Raw genomic sequence first — 19,397 nt, 5'->3', positions numbered from 1 at the left:
AGTGAAAAGGAGGGCAAAAAGACAAGGAGCATCTCCTTGGATATTCCTCATGCTTATTGTGTGACCTGAAGTAGGTTGTAAAATGATCGTTTGGACTAAAAGAAACCTGAACACTAAATAACTGCATTGACTAATTTTATCCCAAGCACCTTGATGAGACTGCACCGCCCTCCCTTCAGTACAAAGGTGGTAGGCTATCAGTGTGCTGCCCTATGGGGTCACCAAGATCACTTGGTTTTGCTTAACTATTTTTCTTTGGTTCAAGGGAGCACTCTTTGGTTTGGGGTGGGGGCAAGACACATGTATTTGGGAACCACTGTGATGTAAAAACCAAAGTCACCAATAAAACTTGTTATTTAACAGGTAAAATAAGGGTGTGTAAAGTAGTTAACTCACTGTGCAATATCTTAGGCAAGTTCATTTCTCTCCCAAAGCCTTGGCCTCCTTAATTGTAAAATAATGAAGTTGTTTGTTTTTGTTTTAATCGTTTGTAAGGGTCTTTAAAATTCTATTGAGTATTATCCTTCCCACCATCAGGTTATTTTGTAAAAGGTCAATGAGTTAACATTTTTAAGGTTTCTCAGGATGCTGATGAGACTCAGAATATTAATGAGAGGAGGTTAGCCTATGTAAGTGTACTATGTATAAGGCTAAATATAACATGAGGCCCAATTCTTCCCATTGTAAAAGGAAGAGGGTTATTGGATACTTCAGAGGCAGATTCTTGGCTTGAACATCATTCAATGATTTGGAGTGATTTGGAGAGGTGGGGCTGCTGACTGACACCCCACTCCCCAACCATGTTTTACTTAGCCTAGTAGGTTTATGTTTCCCAAATTCACATCAACTGATGGGAGTAGTCCTAAAAGATGGTCAGTGAAAAGGAGGGCAAAAAGTGTACAACAGGAAGACCACAGATTTTGAGCTAGATGGGCCAGACAAGCCATCCTCTATAACTCCCTTACTTTACAGATGAGGGAGGTTGGGTGGCTGTGACCCAAGGATCACAGGAGCAGAGATTTAGAGCTAGAAAACACCTTCAGTCTGTTTGCAGATAAAGAAACTGAGGCTTAGAAAAGTTAAGTGACTTCTCACACTGGTCACCCAGCTCGTGGCAGGTAGTATTGGTAGAAACGGAATTTTAACCCAGGTGCTCCAATGTCAAATCCAGTGGCTATAAATGCCGGCAGCGTGGAGAATTCCCAAACTCCCAAAGAAAGTTTCCTCACTCCTGGGCATATTTGTCCTCTTCACTTCAAGCCTGGTTTGCCCTCAACTTCTCTCTTCTTATCCTCAAATAGGGCAATGACCCCAGTCAGCTGGTGGGAAGCTCCTAGTGGATTTCAGTCAAGGGACACCCAGCTGAAAACCAGAGATGATGGACCAGACTTTCGGGTCAGTAGCTTCTCGGCATGGCCTTTTCTCTCCCTGCCTTCACAAGTTCAAGTGCCAGCTTGATTTGGCTCTGGAAGCCTCCCAGCCCAATCACAGAACAAAAGTTCTCTCTGAGGGCCCCATTCCATGTTCCAAAGTATGTTTTTATGTTTGTTGGCCAATAGAATGCTCACCAGCAACAATAACCACACTGTTTTCCCTCTACCGTAGAGACTTTGTTTCTTCACATTTGTTCCAGGGCTGGAACCGTTCAGACGAAAAACGCAGGCAGGGTGTCTGGCCTGAGCCATGATCCCAGGCCTTCAGAGAGTAACCCCACAAGTGAAAATGGACGCACACTGGCTACTACCTGAGCTTTTGCATTTTTTTAATAGTCCTCATTTCCTACTTAATCATCAAAGAAAGTGACGGTTTTCTTTCTTTTTCTTTCCTTCGCTTCCCAAAATGAGGGACCACAGCCCTCTAGCGGTACAAGGACCAAAGCCAAACTCCCAATGACTGGGGCGGCTCTGCCATCTGGTGGCAAGATTGGGGAAGCCATGTTTCATCAACAATAAACATCAGTTCAAACTTCAAAGGCATTTTAGAATCACAACATCAGAAGGGGTCTCCTAGGCCAGTCCTTCCCCTTCAGCCACTCCAGACAGGTCTCTGTAACCATCTTCCTAAAAATTCTTTGGAGAAAGAGCCAGGCTTGGTCATCATACTAATAATTCAAAACTCATGATGTTGGTTGTACAAGCTTTATGCCCATTTTCCAGGAAAAGTGGATATGAAGCAAACTTACCCAAGGCCACACAGATCCTTATCACAAGGAGAGATTCAGCCTAAAACAGAATATAATGGACCAGTTACTGAATCAGGAAGCTCCAGCTCCAAGTTCTATCTTTGACAATGAATAAATCAATCAACAAACATTTGTGAGTCAGACATTTATGATCACACATCAAACACTGTACTAGATGAACAAAAAACAAAAAAGTTTCTACTCCAAAGGAACCTACTAAACTCTATCCTTAGAGACAGTATATGCATGCATAAAGTATATGTTGAATAAACTACAAGATGATGAGGGAGGGAGGGCAATGGCCCTACCCCACCAGGGAGCTTTGTGTAGAAGGAAGTCCTTGAATTATATCTTAAATGAGTGAGGGGTTCTATGAGGCAAAAAGTAAGTCCAGTCTGCATTTCAGAAATAGGGACTAACTTTCTCAAAGTGGAGCTCTGGATATGAGGAACAAAGAGGACAGTTTGTCTGGATTGTGAATTGAGGGGAAGGAAGAACACTAGAAAAATAGATTGGGGCAAAGTTGTGAAAGGTTTCAAGAACCAACAGAGGAGTTAAATTTCATCCCTAAAGGCAAGAGGAAGCCACTGGAGTTTATACTAGCCATGTAATCCTGGACAGCTCTTGGAGTCTAGCAGTGCCCCCAGGCCATTCTACAAGCTTCTAATTTACACACCTGAGTTCCCAACACTAATAAAAAGAATAGTAATAATAAGGAAATTAATTCTAATGCCTAGTAAGTCTCTCATATTGTAAGCCAATTCCCTGTTATGTTATCCTCAAGAGAAACAGAAGGGTTACTAATTGCAGTATCCTTTCATAAATCTACAGACTATGAAATTCCCTCAGGCATCTCTTCTCTTAATTGAGTAAATTCTGTTTCTTCAGCCTTTTCTTTTTTCCTTTCTCTTTTTTTTAAAATAATATTTCCTTTTCCCCCCATTACTTGTAAAAACAATTTTTACTCTAGACTTTTCTAAGCAGGCTCAGGAATGATTGACAGGGAATGTGGGCAAGCCCTTTAGAGGTTAAATGATCCTCATGAAAATTAAATGCAAACGGCACATTAGTGTTGGGTATGAGACACTTGGCAGTGGACTCTGCTCCTCAGCAGCCCCTCCCAAAGGCAGCAGCTACAGAAATACTTAGAGGCCAGCTAAGCGGGAGTGACTCAGCAATGACTCCAGGAGGGTTTGGTCACCAGCTCCATGCAGCTGTTTGGAGGAAGCCAAGAACTTGTGCTGCCAGGCTGGGGATGGAGGGATCAAACAGGAATTTCCCATCATTCTTTGCTCACATTCACCTTTGTTTCTGTCTTGGATTCATAGGCAATATGCCTTAAAGGTGCTACTCCTGAAGCCAGAACAAGACAGCCAGAAGGCACAGGATTGAGTTCAAGGTCTCATGGAAGGCTTAGTGCTCTAGGGATAGCTGTCTCCATGCTCTGTTACTATTCAGTTTAAGATGCATCACATTATTGGGTAGCAAGGACATTTGATAAGCAGGATCAATAGTCACGAAAAGAGGAGGAAGTTCATTTCTTTAATAAATAGCCTTTTAACCAGAGGGAAATCATTGCTTTTGGTGAATGATGGGATGGTTCAGCTTGGCCTTCCAAATAATGTGCCTCTTACATTTCCATTTTTCTTGGATGTTCTATTTGCACCACAACTAACCCTGAACCTAAATCCTTGAGAAACACCCACGAGGCTCCTGCCTCTTTCACTAGGATCTAGTTCATTTCAGCAGGTAAGAAAAGGAAATGTGGAAAGAATAATAGAAGGAAAAATGGAAGTGCACTCCTGACTTCTGCCTCTTGGTTTTTCTGGCTTCCTTCAAGCTCTGGATCAGATCTCTCCTTCTACAGAATGCCTCTCAGTCCACCCAGCAGATAGCTTAATCTCTGAAGTGATCCTCCTCTACTCCCTATATATCTTGTACATACCTAATATTTTTTTTAAATTTAGTCTCCACCTTTATTTATTTATTTATTTATTGCCCTTTTTTTGGAGGGCAATTGGGTTAAGTGACTTGCCCAAGGTCACACTGCTAGTTTTTATGTTAAGTGTTTGAGGCCGGATTTGAACTCATGTCCTCCTGACTCCAGGGCCGGTGCTCTATTCACTGTGCCACCAAGCCACCCCTTAAATTTTTGTTTGTTTTTTTGGTTTTTGGAGGGGGTAGGTAGGCAGGTTGGGGTTAAGTGACTTGCCCAAGGTCACACAGCTAGTTTTTTGTGTTAAGTATCTGAGGCCAGATTTGAACTCAGATCCTCCTGACTCCAGGGCTGGTGCTCTATTCACTGTGCCACCTAGCCACCCTTGTCTCTACCTTTAAAAGGTACACCCAGAGGCAAAACTATTTTTGCCTTTCTTTATATTCCTAGTGCTTAGCACAGTGCCTTGGCACATAGTAAATGATTAATAAATCAATGAGGCACTGGTGATCTGTGATAGAGCATTGGTCCCGTGTGAGAAAAAAAAAGTTCAAATCCAGTCTCAGGCACTTACAAGTTGTGTGACCTAGGCAAGTCACTTCACTCTGTTTGCCTCAGTTTCTTCAATTGTAAAATGAGGATCCCTCTGACCTACCTCTCAGGATTGTTGTGAGGCTAGAGATGATATTTATAACAAAAGCACTTAGCACAGTACTTGGTACTTAGTAGTTACTTTATAAAAGCTTATTCCTTTTCCCTCATAAATACACATTGAATGAGTGACCAACAGTGAAAAGGGCTACTTTATACCTCATTGCCAATAAAAGGCTCATGTCGTAGGACTAGAGAACCTGACTCACTCTCCTGCCTCTCCTCTCCCTTAGTCATTTATGTTTTGTTTTTTTGGAGGGGGAAAGGCAAGGCAATTGGGGTTAAGTGACTTGCCCAAGGTCACATGGCTAGTAAGTGTTAAGTGTCTGTCTGAGGCCAGATTTGGACTCAGGTCCTCCTGACTCCAGGGCCAGTGCTCTATTCACTGTGCCATCTAGCTGCTCCACCCTTAGTCATTTATAACTGAGATTCCGTACCATTGCTTCCCAGGATTATTTGCTTTTAAAACAAATACTCATTAATCCAAAATGAATCTCATTGGAATTTCAGCAGAAAAACTAAATAAAGTTGTTGGGATTTTTCCTTCTAACCTAAAACTGAAAAAATCAGAGGCCTGAGTTCTGGGTTACTGATCCAAGAAACTGTCAGACGGGCCTGAATTTCCCTCCTCCACATAGATCAATACCCATTCTGCTTGCTTTCGATGACACCAAGTCCCCCCTCCTAATTTTCACTTCAGCAGCCCTGCTTCCTTCCCAAGCCCAGGCTCCCTCCGGTTTCTTTGTTGTGGGGGCTGGGCCCATGACTCACTTTCCCTCATGTCTCTATTTCCTCATGCTGCTGCCCAGATTGAGGCATGGACTTTCTCAACCTGGGGAAACCACCTGCATGCCCATCATGCAGCATAAGCTCACCTAGACCAGGGGCTTTTTGCCTCTTAGGAGCTGAAGTGGAATCAAAGGAACTAGGTTGTCAGGAAATCATATTCTTCTCCAAATCTCCTCTCTTATAGACACTCTATTTTCATAATTTGAAACATTTGTTGTTGCACTTACTGCTCAGTCATTTTTCAGTCATATCCGACTCTTCATGACCCCATTTGCGGGTTATTGTTTTTTGACAAAGATACTGGAGTGGTTTGCCATTTCCTCCTCCAACTCATTTTACAGATGAGGAAACTGAGGCACACAGGGTTAAGTCACACAGCTATTAAGTGTCTCAGGTCAGATTTGAGTTCACAAAGATAAGTCTTCCTGACTCCAGGTTCTGTCCTCTACCCACCACCTTACCATCCTAATAACAGTTCCTCTTTATATAGTGCTTTAAGATTTACACAGTATTTTATATGCAATTTTTCATTCAGCCTTCGAAGTGTCACTGAGTCTGGTGATGTTTTTATACCTATTTTTACAGATGAGGAAACTGAGTCTCAGTGAGGGACCTTAGTCAGAGACCTTCGTTTTGCAGATGAGGAAACTGGAACCCAGAAAGGATTAGCAACTAACAGAGTTGAAATTCAGACATAGGCACTCTGACTCCAAATCCAATGCTTCTTCCACTTTGCCATGTGGCTTCTCATCAATTGTGGAATTTTAAAGCTGGAAGGAACCATAGAGATCATCAGATTGTCAAAGCAGATTGTCAAAGGCAAAATCTACTAAGTTGTTTATCTACCTTGCTTTGGGAGACTAGCCACTTTTGTCAGAATTTAGATGTAACGTGTGTAAACAATATATTTCTCTTCCACTTCAACCACTAAAAAATATAATACAATTGCCCTCCTTCATACAGATCTGTTGTTTTCTGCCAAAATGGGGGTGGGGGGAGAGAAGAGATGAGAGGCAGTGGGAAAAACTAAATCCCTTTGTATGACTTGTTTGACTTGGCAGAGATATAGTAAAAATAGGACAAGATAGATGCTACTCTTCATCTATGCCTTTGGCCATGTTGTATTGATACTATTTTGGACAAGAATAACATTTGTTTGGCTGGGTTGTAAAGGAATCTTGTGACTTTCAATCTTGTAAGGAACAAGGGAATCTAAACAAGTTCTCTTTCAGAAATCATCCTTGATGTCTATTCTAGAATAATAAGGGCTGTGATTTATATAGCAACCACAAAGATTGCTTGTATATATCATTTAATACTCCCAACTAACCTAAGAGCTAAATAAAGCACATACTATTGTCCTCATTTTACAAATGAGGACTCTGTACCCTTATTGAGGTATGAAAATTGCACCCCTTGTGTGTTACTGTAAACCCCAACAACAATTGCATTTTAGGAGAATGGTAGGGACAGAAGCCAGATTGCAGGGGGTGGTGAGGAAGTGGAGGAAGTGAGTATACATTACTCCTGTTGGAAATCTGGCAGTGAAGGGGAGGAGAGAGAGAGAGAGCCAGCAAGCAAGAGAACCAAAGTTGAGGGAGTAACAGAGTCAAGGAGATTTTTTTTTTTGAAGAATAAGAGACCTGATATATTTATAGGCATAGAAAGAAACAGCAGTGAAGAAGCTGAGCATGATTTGGATGGTAGAGAAGGAGTATAATAGAATCAGGAGACAGGATAGAATGAGATCAAGGGCTGATGGAGGCACGAACATTGTCAAGAAAGTAGAGCATCCCATCCTCTAAGACAAGAACAGGGGAGACACAGAGAATCTTTGAAGTGTGAAAGAGGGAGGATTGGAATTTCAGAGTAGCCTCAACCCTCTCAGTGAAGTGGAAACCAGTGCCTTGGTTTGTTCATTCATATCGGCTTCTTTTTCCTTCTTTCTTTCTTCCTTCCTTTTTCTTTCTTTCCTTCCTTCCTTCTTTGTTTCTTTCTTTCCTTTCTTTCTTTTGTTCTTTCCTTCTTTGTTTTTTCTTCCTTCCTTTTCCTTCCTTCTTTTCTCCTTCCCTTCCTTACTTCCTTTCTTCCTTCACTCTTTCCTTCTTTCCTTCCTTTCTTCCTTCCTTCCTCTCTCTCTCTTTCTCTCTTTCTCTCCTCTCTCTCTGTCTTTCTTTTACTCTTCTCTCTCTCCTTTCTCTCTCTTCTCTCTCTCTCTTTCCCTCTTCTCTCTCTCCTCTCTCTCTCTTCTCTCTCTCACTCTCTTCTCTCTCCTCTCTCTCTCATAACTCTCTCTCTCTTTCTTCCTTCCTTCCTTCCTTTCCCCCTTTCTTCTTCTTTTCTTTCTACCAGTCCTGTATAGGTTGCTCCTGTGAGGAATTCTTCTACTAACACAGATCAGCATCTGTACAACTTAGTAGTTTTAGAGTTACCTCTTTCCCTGAGAGAAAAAGTGATGTGTCAGAAGCAGTATCTGAATTCAAGTCTTCCTCACTACATGAATAGTTTTCTATGCACTACTCTTACTTAGATTTTTAATATCTTTTTTTAAAATCGGGTTACACTTTGAATCCCCAAACAACCATTTATTAGAGTCTTAATTACTAATTATATTAATTATATACTAACTATAATATTAATTATGTTACTAATATAATGAGGATACTGCTACTATTTCAAAATTCTCACGTACAGGATGACCATTTCAGAGTTGGTTTATTACTTAGCTGGAATTCCCATGGAGTTGCCCCAGATTCTAGCTAACTTGTTTCCGGAGGGGCAATTTAGTTTCATATATGCTAGATTTCAAGTCAAGGCATTGACAAACCTTAGCCCTAGGGCTTCCCAGAATCCCAGAATCTCAGAGTTGGAAGAGATCTCAGAGATCATCTTGCCTAACCTATACCTGAATGAGAATTCCCTACACAAAATATCAAATAATGTCATCTAGTCTTTACTTAAAGACTTCCAGAGAGTGAAGACCCAGTCATTATCTCACTGGGCATCCTATTCTGCTTTGGGGTACTTCTGATTGTTAGGAAGGTTTCCTCAACTCAATCCTAAATCTGTTTCTTTGTATCTTCTACTCATGGCTCCTGGTACTGCTCTCTGAGGCCAAGCAGGGATTTGGTATCTCTTTCACAATGACAACCCCTCAGGGATCTGAGGAGAGCCATTATGCCACCACTTCCCCCCCCCCAAACCTTTTCTTCTCCCAGGTGAACCTCCCCAGCTGCTTTCTCAGATGCCACAACCTCAAGGCATTTCACTGTCCTGGTTACTCTGCTATGAATTCTCTCAGGCTTGTCAATGTCCTTCCTCAAATGAGGAATTAAATAACATTCTCCAGATATGACCTGAACAGGGAAAAGTACATTAGAAATATCAGCTACCTGGACCTGTAGAATGAATTCTAAGGTGGAGTATCCCAAAGTCTTAGTACAATTTTAAGCTTTAATACTGTATATGTGTGTTTATATATTATATATACATACACCTATAAATATATAGAGAGAATATGTGTTGATATACGTGTTATTCATTCACATGTATATCAATACACATGTTCATATGTCTGCACATGTAGAACAATATGTTTGTAAATGTCTATACACATGTGTGCACACATGTGTGTGCATGAGTGTACGTACATATATGTCTTATTTGTACATAGTCATTTGCATTCCTCCTCTACTAAACTTTGAGTTCCGTAGAGCAGGGCCTGTTCTTTATATTCCTAGTACACAGTACTTGGCACACAGTAGGCATTTAATAAATGCTTTTAGACTTGTTGACATAACTTGACATTAGCTTTTTAGTTACTATATCACTTCGTTGACTCGTATCGAGCTTTCAGTAAACTGAAGTCCCCAGTTCTTTCTCGGATGAGCTGTTGTTCAGCTATAATTCTCCCACCTCATATTTGCACAACGGATTTTTTTAAAATCTAACTGTCAGACTTTACATCTATCTGTATTGAGTATTATCTTATTAGATTTGGCCCAATTGTCTAGCATGGCCAGAGTCTTTCAGACTGTGATTCTATGATCGATAGCCCTAGCTATCCTTTATAGCTGCGTGTCATCTATAGATATAAAAAGGAGAGAAACTATACCTTTATTAAAGTCAATGGTAAAGATTTTAAGGACAAAGGAGCCAAGCACATATTCCTGGGTCATTCCACTAGATTCTTTCAAGTTAACATGAAACCATTAATAACTATTCTTGGAGTCTGGCCACTCAATCAATGCCAAATCCAGATAACTGTATTATTATCTAGCCAAAGTCCCTCCATTTTGTCCACAAGAGTAGCACAAGAGATGATCAAGTACTTTATCAGTTCTAGATAAACTATATCTCTAGGTGGCCCAGTGGATAAACTGCCAGGCCTGATGTCAGAAAGACTCTTCTTCCTGAGTACATATCTGGCCTCAGATACTTAGTAACTGTGTGACCTTGGGCAAGTCACTCAACCCTTTTGCCTCAGTTGCCTCATCTGTAAAATAAACTGGAGAAGGAAATGGCAAACCATGCCAGTAACTTTGCCAAGAAAACCCCAACTGGGATCACAAAGAGTTAGACACAACTGAAAAACAACTAAGCAACAACAAACTATATCTCTAACATTTCTTTGATCTACCAGTGTAGTAACCTTATCAAAAAGAAGAAATGAAATAAGGGTGATATGATCTGTTGTTGATGAACCAATGCTGTGTCTTTGTGATCACCATTTTCTTTACTAGATGTTCACTAGCCAATCAATTCACAAGTATTTATTAAATGCTTACTAAGTGCCAGGCCCTATATTAGGTGGTGGGGATACACATACTATAAATAAAACAGTCTCTAACCATGTCTTTAATTACACATTCTAGAACAGTAGTGTCAAACTCAAATAGAAACAGGGCCATTAAACTGTAAATAAGAATCCCTTTGAGCTGCATATTGACTTAGAAAACCATATCTTGATATCATCTATGCTCTATGGTATTTTTATTTATTTTGTTAAATACTTCCCAATTATATTTTAATCTGGTTTGGACTATATACCCAGGAGTGTTGCAGGCTGTAATGCAGCCCTTTGGCCCCACGTTTAAACACTCTGTTCTAGAATTTTACCAGAATTGAATTGTCACTGTCTCCTATCTCTGGTATCTCATCAGTTGCAAAGCATGACTGATTTTATCTGCACGACCACTCTCTTTACCATTCATTTCTCAGTATTCACATGGACACTATCCTATCACATCTTGAATGAATTATTGGAAGTTTCCTCATTGGTCTCCCTGCCTTCCATCTTGCCCTTCTCCATTCTATCTTCTACATAATTGACTAATTCATAGTTTTCAAGAATGTGATCATTATCATTATCACTAGGCTGCTTCAGAAGCTACAGTGCCAGTGATTTCAGAAATAACGTGGAAAGACTTACATGAACTGAGTGAAATGAGCAGAACCAGGAGAACATTGTACATAGTAACAGCAATACTGTATAATGAACAACTGTGAATGACTTAGCTATTCTCAGCAATACAATGATCCAAGATAGTCCCAAAGGACTCATGATGAAAAATGCTATCTGCTTCCAGAGAAAGAACTTATGACATCTGAACACAGACTGAAGCATACTATTTTTCTTTTTTGTTTTGTTTGAGTTTTCTTCCACAAGATGGCTAACATGGAAATGTTTTACATAATTGCACACATATAATCTATATTAGATTGCTTACAGGCTCAGGGAGGAGGAAAGAGGGAGGGTTAGAATTTGGAACTCAAAACTTAAAAAAAAGAATGTTAAAAATTGTTTTTATTTATAATTGGCAAAAAATAAAAGTATTATTAAAAGAAAAACAAAAGAAGCTACAGCTGCAGCCTCTCCATTGTCTCAGATAAGATATCAATTGCTATCTCTCACACTTAGAGTCCTGCATAGTTCAGCTCCAAGCTAGCCTACTCGAGGCTCCCCGTGCACCATATTCCGTCCCACACCTTTGCACATCCCTCATGCCTGGACTGTCCTCCCTATTCACATTTGCTTTTTGTAATCCTTAGTTCCTTTCAAGTCTCAGCACAAAGACCATTTCCTACATGAGTCCTCACCAATTCCCCCAATTACTAACAAAACTCACCTCATCCTGAAACTATTTTTAAGTTGTTTTGTATAGATTTTGTCCTCACTTAAATTTGTATGAGTTTTTTCTCCCCAGAAGAGTATAAGTTGTTTGAGGGCAGGGCAATTTCATTTTGTCTTTTCATCACTAGCACCTAGCCCAGTGCCCTGGGCACTTTTAATAAATGTCCGTTGAATAAATGAATGGAAATAACCAACCCTGCCATTGACAGCAAAAGGGGTGAGTGAGACATCATTTTTGAAGGATTGCCCCACCAAAGTGTTCCCCCTTGAACATGAGAGAGTAAAACTGCCTTGGAGGACCCAAACAGCAAGTTCAAGTTCAGCAAACTGGAAGTAGTTCAGAAGGGATATTCAACTGCAGGGGCTGGGTTCCCTATGCATTTAAAGGGACCCACTGGAGAAATGTGCCATCTGGGACTCCCCTTCTTGTATGCCTAGATTTGCAGGGATCTACTGAGGAGAATTCAGACCTTTTCTTCTGGCTTAGATTATAATTCGGCAGTCAGTCTTCTAGTATGTTCCCTTTGCAAGCCAGACCAGTTGCTCCGGGATAACTTTTGCATGACTGAATGCTTAAATACTCATTTCTGTAGTATTATTACACCCACTGCAAGTGTAGAAGCAGCCTCTCCAGAATACTGGTGCCTAGGGATTCACCTAGGGCATATCATGCTTACAGACCTCATCCATGTTAATTTTTTTTTCTTATTTTACTTTCAAGCATATCTTAACTGCGAGCCTTACTCTGAAGCTTGTCTGAGATTTGTAGGTCTGTGGGATAAATTTTACCTAATGTCTCAGAAGCCTCCAGTAACCAATTCCAAGTACTTAATCCCTTTTGGGGAGTCCCATACCTCTTTGGGGATTTTTTTTTAGCTAATTCACTTTCCTTTTGAGGTAACTTACTTGTTACAGTTAGAGATGAATTAAGACTTCTAACTTGGATCACTCTGCTTGTTGCAAGTGTCAATTGGGGAAATTTTATTTGTTATGTGTTGCAATGACCCAGAGGAAATTTTTGTCTAGACCACCCATTGAATTGCCATATGGGAAAAGAGGGAATAAGCATTTATTTAGAAACTGTTATGTTCCAGTCACTGTGCTAAGCACTTTTTACAAATGCTTTATCATTTGATCCTCACAATAACTCTGCAAGGTAGGTATTATTATTATTTCCATTTTACAGTTGAGGAAACTGAGGCAGACATAGGCTAAGTGACTTGCCCAGGGTCACACAGCTAAGACCATATTTGAATCCAGTCTGTCTGACTCCAGACCTAGTGCTTTATCCTCTACACCACCAGCTGCCTCTTTGTTGTGTGTTAAGAAAGATTACTGGAGATATCTGGGGAGAAATTATGTATTGCAGGAACCTAGAAGAATATCACCTTACCCTCCCAGGACTGGACCTGGCTTGTACGTGTGGTTCCAGAGCAGAGAAGCCCTTGGTGGAGGAAGGCAAGGGAACCTATCCTTTTCCTACACATACATTCCCCAGGCTCAGTACAAGTTTATTTTAAACACTTGGTGCCTGCCTGAGCCAAGACAGGTTAAAAGAAGAACCCTTAGTGAGAGAGGGAAAGCACTGGGACAGGGGGATCAAAGTCATAACAGAAAATTCAGACTTTTTTTGGTTGAGTGGAGCAATGGAAGAAAATATAGACCTGAGAGGTTAGGGCTAGCACTTCTGAGTCTGGATAGCCCATGTGGCATGGGTCCTCAGGACAGAACATGGTGAAGTACTGTGCCCCCGTTGGTTATAGTTGTTCCAATACAGTAGCATGGGAATGTCGTCCTAGGAGAGGAGTATGTGACAGCTATGAAATCCTCCAAGAGTGCCAAGCTGGATGAAGGAGTTCCTTCCCCTAAAGCAGCTACACAGAGAGGGAACACACTCTCTCTCCATGGGGTCCTCCACCCCCAAATCTTCACTTCCCCTTTCCCAAAGCTGTTGCCCCAGGCTAAGTCCCTATGACCTAATGCTAGTGATGGTTCTTAGAGTGATATATTCAAATGGTTTGAATTACAAAGGAGTGTTTTATCCAGTGATGGGTAAAGAACATGTTTTTGTTGTTGTCTGGTCATTTCAATTATGTCCTATTCCTTGTGACCCCACTTGGGGTTTTCTTGGCAAAGACACTAGAGTGGTTTACCATTTCCTTCTCCAGCTCATTTTACAGATGAGGAAACTGAGGCAAGCAGAGTTAAGTGATTTGCCCAGGGTCACACAGCTAGTAAGTGTCTAAGGCTTCTGGCACTCTATCCACTGTGACACCTAGCTGCCCTAGAACATGCATCAGAAAATAAAAGTGGGGAACAAAACATATACAAGCACCTCATCTTGGTCTTATGAGTCAGGAGGCATAAGAGAAAGAGAAGCCACAACTAGAAAGCCTGTCAAGGGCCATGATATAGTCTCAGAGGAAGAGGGTAGAGAGGAAGGAAGTTTGTTGACAGTTGAAGGTAGAAGGTCCAGGAAGCACAATGGAAAGAATGGACAAAAAAATATTGGGACTGAGGAAGGGTAGGACTGAGATGGATGAAGGATCCAGTCAGGAGGAGGTGAGAGAGAAAAGGAACTAGGATCATGATTAAAAGAGAGAGAGAAGATGAGGATTAGGAAGTAAAATGGAAGAATTTTCTAACTGTAGGGCAAGGAGAACTCTGGGTAGGAAAAAGCATATAGAAAAATCCAGCTGCTGTCCTGATGGGTTGCCTTCCAGTAAACCTCTTAGCCTCCTCTCTAACATATGTGACTTGACTGATCAAAGAATAACCTGCCATAAAGAGTATAATTTTCTGGCACTTAAAGTATATGCATTTATTAAAAGTAATAGTTAAAAGGGTCCTTCATTGTATCATCTTGCTTACTGAGGCCTAGAAAATCACTCAGATGCAATTCAGCTCTAAATTTCTGAGACTGATTCCAAAACCACCTCTTAAAGTTTCAGGAGGAAGTGTCCTGCTAGTTCTAATATTCATGATTTGGTAAGCAAATCTGTACTCACCATATTCATGTATTCATTTCATGCCTTTTAAATTTTTATTTCATTCTGGCATTACTAAATGTTATGTTCTGACTGTCAGTAAATGAAGTTTAATGACTTCAGAGACACTGAAAACCAAGGTAGGTGCCTGCCATCAGTTTCTGCCGACTGTTTTGGGCAAGATGCTATCTTATTTGAGTATTGGTGGGTCCTGAATTCTATCTTGTCTTGCAACTGCCTCCATTTTGTAGTCTTCCCTGGCAGTCCTCTGCAATGCCTCAGAAGTGTTATCTGCAACTAGTTTTCCCTCCCAGCAGCCTCTCAGATATCCCTTGAAGTGTTGGCTGTCATTGGCACCTTTACCATCAGGAATAGTGACAACTTAGCTCTTTGTGCTACTCTGAGGAATTGTACCCCAGGGACCTCAAGGTGCCTCATGAACCTCGGTTCCCATGACAGCAATAACCTCATCCCCATTCCACAGATGGGGGAAGCTGCAGTCAGAGAGCAGCCAAACAACTTCTGGAGAGAAACAAAGATGAGGTACCAGCCAAATCAGAAGCACAAGCAGGACTTCTGACTCCCAGAGTTCCTTGAGCCTTTATGATTGGTCATGCTTCTTTTTACCTTTAGAAACTTTGTGGGGTTTATATATAGTTTCAATCTTGTCCCTCTGAACTCGGCAGGGCCTGTAATCAGTCACTGGGCTGAACACCTGGAACTCTGCGGGGATTATCATTAGAGGGATGCGAAGCCAGGTGTGGTTTTGGACCAGCGACCTATAGGAATGTGGATTATTTCTCACTTTCCAAGTTTACTCTGTTCAAGTTAAAACAATTAACCTCCTTTCCCCTTCAAACAACTGTTACTCTGCAGTTTTCTCCAAGAGAAATCCAACTCAAAGACACAGCATAGAGCTCTGACTCCATCCCCCGCCCCCAAAACCAAAAGCAAAGAAAGCAAAAAGACAGACTAGCTTCCCCTTGGAACTTCTTCCTACTCCTGCCACCCTCCATCCCTTGGAGTGCCCTCCATCCTTGTCCCATTTCCTCTCCCTCCATCAATCCCCTTTATGCAGTCAGTTCATTAAAGCAAGGATTTTTGCCTGTAATCGGGATCATCATAAACAGTATTCAACGAATGGAAGCTTTACCACAAGCTATACCCCCTAGGACTGGGTCTTCAGTTGTGACCAAGCCAGGACATAGTAGGCAGGTTAAGTATAGTCCTGCCATAAACGCAAGAATACCTGATCCCGGGGTCAGAAATCTCTTTAGCCCCGAAGGCTAAATATTTAGTGGACTCAATAATACCTACTGGGGAATACTGACAAACAGAGCCATAATTAGTGATTCTGGTGACAAGGAAGAACCTAGGGAGATATTAAGGAGGTCAGTCATGGGAAGGGAACAGGGTGGGGCCAGACCAGGGAGAAAGTCACCTTACCTGGGATTTTTATGTCAGATGCTAGTAGCTATATTTTCTGTGGACCAAGTTGGGGAAGGAAGTAGAGTCACTCACAATTTTATCATCTGTGACAAAATCCTGCTTGTCACTGTCCTAGCTCTTCTGACAGGCCAGGAATCTGATTCCACATCAGTCTGTCCCAGTCCCCTTATATGGACGGGTAGTAATGGCATAAGGGTATGTCTCAGGTATTTCTGGAATGACAGCCCCATCAACAGGAGGGTAAGCAATTACTTGAATAATCCCATTCAAGTGTTCAAATCAGAAAAATTGGCTGTCCCTTTGTTAGTTTTCGGGTAAGTAGAATACATTTCCTTGGGTGGAGTTCACCCATTTCTAATATCCAAGGGGAATGGAGGTGGGGAATTTTAGTTACTGTCCATAACCTTGGTGTTTGTTATGGGGAACCATGAAACGGAAATACAGCTGTACACAGCATCAGGTTAAGTTTATGGGCAAAAGGCTGATAGCATGATACAGCAGAAAGTCTCTAACTTGGGGTCCAATGACCCAGGTTCCAATCCCTCCTCTGACACTTACTACCTGTGGAATCTTGGGCAAATCCTTTCATTTACCTGAGCCTTAGTTTCTTCATCCGTAAAATGAGGAGGCTGGACTAGATGGTCTTGGAGGTCCTCTCAAGCTCTAGGCATGTTGTAGTTGAGTCATTCCAGTTGGCTCTAACTCTTTGTGACCCCATTTGGGGTATTCTTGGCAGAGATGCTGAAGTGGTTTCCCATTTCCTTCTACAGCTCACTTTACAGATGAGGAAACTGAGGCACACAGGGTTAGGTGACTTGCCCAAGGTCACCCGGCTAGTATGTGTCTGAGGCCAGATTTGAATTCAGTGCACTGCTCTGCCTAGCTGCCCTCTAGATACACTGTCCCATGACATTTGTGTTGGGAAACAGCGGCTAACTAAGGTAAAACTTCAGTAAGAGGAAATCCCGGTCTGGTAATCCATCGCTGGAGTTGTGACACACTGCAGAGAGAACAGTCACTCCCGCCAGACTGGCAGGATTCTTGAGGTTTTCGTCCCTTGCCTTGTTGGCTGCGATGACAGAAAGCACTGAAGCTGTTTTTTTCTAACTTGCCAAGAGACAGCTGTGCTGAGGAGCGAGAGGGCAATGCCAAGCGGTCACCAGCTGGGAGCAGCAGAGAGCAACACCTGGAGCCCCCTGCTGTCAGCAGCGGGGAACTGCAGAAAGAACCACCCCCGCGAAGCAGCCGGGCTGATTCAACCAGTGGAGAGGGAACCTTAGCCAGGGGAAGCCTAGCTGAGCCGGTACGTGACTGCGGAGGTTGATTCTGTGGAATCTCTGCGATAAGAGAGCATTCATTCAGAGGCTTCTGTTCCTTGTCGTTGCAAAAGCATTTTCTTTTCTGTTACAAACTGCACGCTTGTCAGTGGGGGAGTTGATCCCAGAGAACTTGGTACAGCCGTGAATTGATCTTTTCCAACTGTTTCTGAGCTGGAGCGCAGGACCCAAGGGAAGTGAGAAAATTCCCCCAAGTCACCTGGACCGTCGTGCTAGACTCTTAAGAGAAGGAAGGAATGGCCAAAGGGAGAAGAGAGATAAGAAAGGGAAAAGGAAAAAGAAAAAGAAAAATACTTGGGAAAGTGGAGGGATCGCCTTCTTTACAGAGGCGGGGATGGATGTCCCGGGTGTGGAACATTACCTGTATTGTCAAATTCAATGGATGGACTGATTTGTTTTACCTAACTGCCTTTGTTTTCTCTTTTTTAAGTTTTTGGCAGCATCTCCTCTGGGTTGTTCCCCCAACTCCCACTCTTAGAAAGGAGTGGAGCTCCTCAGAAGAGGGTCTCTATTCCTAAGGTTTCAAGGTGTTTTCTGTGGACCCACCCACTTACAACTATAGCTTACAGGTTCCCACTAATGAGTTCTCCCTTCGCAATCACTCAGTAGAGAAAATTAGCTTAAAGCAAAAGTATTTAGTAGGACAGCATCGTAAGAAGAGCAGCTATGAAACATCCCCTTCATCATAAACCGAAGGCTTATCTCCCATCAATACGCAGAAGGATTCTGGGAAGAACAAACACAAACTTAGATTGCAGCGAGAGTGAGGCCCACATTCAGGGAACACATATGGCCAAGGCACTCAGACCTCTGGTGCTGGACGCTTTGATACCCTTTTTGTCATCCTGGGGTCCTCTGCCTGCTCTCCCCGCCCCCGCCCCCGGTCCTGTAAGGGGTACCTCTCTCTCTCTCTCTCTCTCTCTCTCTCTCTCTCTCTCTGGCTCTGGCTCTCTGTCCTTCTGTCTCTGGCTCTCTATCCCTCTGACTGTCTCTGTCTGTGTGTATGTGTCTCTCTCTGCCTCTGTCTCTGTGTCTCTGTCTCTCTCTGTCTCTGTCTCTCTCTCTGTCTCTATCTCTGTGTGTCTCTGTCTCTGTCTCTGTCTCTCTCTCTCTCTCCTTGTGTCTGTCTCATTCTCTCTCTGTCCTTCTGTGTCTGTGTATGTGTCTCTCTGTCTCTGTCTGTCTCTGTCTCTCTGTCTCTGTCTCTCTGTGTCTCTGTCTCTGTCTCTCTTTGTTATCTGTCTCATTCTCCCTCTGTCTCTGTGTGTATACGTTTCTCTCTGTCTCTCTGTCTCTGTCCCTCTCTGTCTCTCTGTCTCTGTTGCTCTGTCTCTGTCTGTCTCTGTCTCTCTCTCTGTCTCTCTCTCTCTGTCTCTGTCTCTCTCCAATAGACAGTTCTGATTTTTCCTGCCAAGGTCCTACTTCTCGAATGTTGTTGGGAGACAGGAAGGGAAATAGAGGGAGAAAGATAATCTTCTCCACCCTGCTCCCTTCTGGTATAAATTCAGGGATCTCTTCCACAAAGCTGATCCCAGCCTAGACTGAATCAGAACTGATAATTTCAGACTTTAAAGGGCCGTCAGTGATATGACCAATTTTCAACTTTTTTAATGGGATCAGAGAAAGGTTTTCACCATTCACAAATGGATGACAAGATGCTAACACCTTGATAACACATTAACAGCTAGTTATCAATGATTATCTCTTTGTAGGAGGAATCAGTTGTTTTGTTATATGAATATTATGGAGATGACTCAGTAAAAAGGTGCATGATGCATTCAAAATGGAAAACGATCCAAAAGAAATATGTCAATAAAAACTATTTTAGAGCTTCAAAAAAGCGAAAGGATAGTTGATCTCAGTCTTCTCTGCCCCCCATAATGACACCTTCGTGCTATTCACACCAGTCTATACATATGCATACCACACCTAC

Source organism: Petaurus breviceps, unplaced genomic scaffold, assembly GCF_028583685.1.
Source record: "Petaurus breviceps papuanus isolate PSGF00001 unplaced genomic scaffold, PetGlider_PUasm1.0 90778, whole genome shotgun sequence".
NCBI lineage: Eukaryota > Metazoa > Chordata > Mammalia > Diprotodontia > Petauridae > Petaurus > Petaurus breviceps.
The sequence above is the reverse complement of the archived record's forward strand: the minus strand, read 5'-3'. Positions refer to the sequence as shown.